The following is a 2,705-nucleotide window of genomic DNA, read 5'->3' on the forward strand; positions in this document are numbered from 1 at the left end:
ATTTCACTTAGGTTCTTTTCTATTTCCCTAAATGTCGGCTGGTCTGAGAAATAAAGGGAAAGAGTACAAAAGAGAGAAACTTTAAAGCTGGGTATCTGGGGGAGACATCACATGTCAGCATGTTCCATGATGCTGGCAAAGTTTTTATTAGTGATTTTCAAAAGGGGAGGGAGTGTACAAATAGTGTATGGGTCACGGAGATCACATGCTTCACAAGGTAATAAACTATTACATGGCAAATGGAGGCAGGGCAAGATCACAGGACAGGGCAAAATTAAAATTGCTAATGAAGTTTCGGGCATGCATTGTCATTGATAACAGCTTATCAGGAGACAGGGTTTGAGAGCAGATGACCGGTCTGACCAAAGTTTATTAGGTGAGAATTTCCTTGTCCTAATAGGCCTGGGAGTGCTAGGGGAGACCGGGGCTTATTTCATCCCTTGTCCACAATTGTAAAAGACAGATGTCCCCAGAGCGGCCATTTTAGAGACCTCACCCTAGGAATGCATTCTCTTTCTCAGGGATATTCCTTCCTGAGAAAAATAATTCAGTGATAGTTCTCCTATTTGCTTTTGAAAGAAGAAAAATACGGCTCTGCTCCACCCGGCTCTCAGGCAGCCAGACCTAATGGTTATCTCCCTTGTTCCCTGAACATCACTGTTATCCTGTTCTTTTTTCAAGGTGCCCAGATTTCATATTGTTTAAACAATTTGTGCAGTTAACACAATCATCACAGGGTCCTGAAGTGACATACATCCTCAGCTTACAAAGATGATGGGATTAAGAGATTAAAGACAGGCATAGGAAATCACAAGAGTATTGATTGGGGAAGTGAAAAATGTCCATGAAATCTTCAAAATTTATGTTCAGAGATTTCAGTAAAGACAGGCATAAGGAATTATAAAAGTATTAATTTGGGGAACTAATAAATGTCCATGAAATCTTCACAATTTATGCTCTTCTGCCATGACTTCAGCCAGTCCTTCCGTTCAGGGTCCCTGACTTCCTGTAACAATTATCCAATATAATTTCCATATTTGAAGGTAATTTGATACCTGTTTACATACATCTTACATCAGTATTACTAACAAATTCATACATTATTTTATTATCTAGTCCTCAGAAAATTTGAAACTAGTAAAACATATGAAATCTTCAACAATCAAGGACAGATCATTTATTTTGCAGAAGAGAGAAATAATTGCTTCCTTTGACACCTTTGTGGATTTTCAAGGCCTTTTACTATTACAATTTATGATAATGCAGGTAGAGATGTACTTGTTCTGCATAAGGCTCTGAAATGTAGCTGCTGCTGGAGTAGATGCTGCCTACAAAAGGTAAGTAAATATTTATACCATCATATCAAAAAAGCCTCGGTACTGGACAGTATGATAAAGTCTAAACATTGGGGTTGGCTGCAAAGGATTTTCTGGAACGAAAAATGTCAGAGAGATCATTGAATTTTTGTACCATGTACCTATAGGCTGAGAATCATGCACAACATTGCAAATTTTTTCTAGGCAATGACGGTCGTAAGATCTTCAGATGTTTTCTGTTCTAAACTATCTAAGCATCCATCCAAGGCTTTTTGTGACCTAAGAAATCTTTGCCTATTGCGAAGTGGCAAAGACTCTATCTCATGTTTCCTATAGAAACTCTATATTTAAATCCACCTCCATTTTTAGTTAATTTTTGTATTCATGTGAGGAAAGTGTTGAGAACCATTTTTTCCCACTTTAATATTTAGTTGTTTAAACACCATTATTTGTAAAAGACTATTCTTTTTCTACTGGATTGTTTTGGCAACATTTCTGAAAATGAATTGCCAATGTATATGTTTACCTATTTCTAGAGTCTGCTCTCTTCTATTATTCTATGTGTATACATACAAATATATATACACATGCAGAGCTAAGATCATAAGGACAATATAATATTGGCATAATACCAGCTATAGAGTAAGCCTTAATATCAGGTAGTACAAGCCTTTTTATTTTGTTTTGCTTTTGTCAAACCTTTTCTGGCTCTCTTAGTTCCTTCACATTTTTATATAAATTTTACAAAAAAAAAAAAACCTCTCATATTCAAAAATCCTGCTGAGATACTGAGGGTATTTAATCAATGGATTAATTTGAAAAGAACGGATATCTTATTAATATTGAATCTTCTGCTCAATGACTATGTTTTATTTCTCCTTCTAGTTAGATCTTCTCTAATAACTCCCAGTAATAGTCATTTTCAGTACTTAGGTCTTACAAATATTGTATTACAAATTAATTTAATTATTGTATGTTTCCATATACAATTATAAATGGTACTTTTTATTTAAACTTTACATTTTTGTCGCTTTTATATACTATATTGTATATAGAAAATTATTGCTCTGTGTATACTTACACTTTAATCTGATCTTGCTAAAACTTACTTATAAATTCTAGTAGCTTTTTGGTGGATTCTCTAAAGTTTCCTACAATTATAGATACGAAAATACAGATTTTATTTCTTCCTTTGTCATCTGTATGCTTTTTATTTGTATGTATAAATTTATGAATGTATGTGTTTATTGTCTGGATTCTGGAAATCTCAGAAGCATTTTATTCTTGTCACATGTTTCACTACATCTACTTATATTTTGAGGCTTGAGCCTTTGTTTTTCCATCTAATTTTGTCATTTAATTTTGTCTAAAGAATTTGACAGTGGTTTT

At 34.0% G+C, this 2,705-nt stretch overlaps 1 long non-coding RNA gene across 1 annotated transcript in view; it reads left to right on the plus strand.

The window, feature by feature from the left end:
* The first annotated feature begins 1,114 nt into the window (after positions 1 to 1,114).
* LOC105523275 overlaps positions 1,115 to 2,705 on the plus strand; it is a 10,404-nt gene continuing 8,813 nt past the window's right edge. Inside the window, exon 1 of the long non-coding RNA XR_001003571.1 lies at positions 1,115 to 1,337. This is a non-coding gene — a long non-coding RNA (uncharacterized LOC105523275). The remainder of the gene's footprint in view (positions 1,338 to 2,705) is intronic.

Source organism: Colobus angolensis, unplaced genomic scaffold (assembly GCF_000951035.1).
Source record: "Colobus angolensis palliatus isolate OR3802 unplaced genomic scaffold, Cang.pa_1.0 Scaffold46, whole genome shotgun sequence".
Lineage (NCBI taxonomy): Eukaryota > Metazoa > Chordata > Mammalia > Primates > Cercopithecidae > Colobus > Colobus angolensis.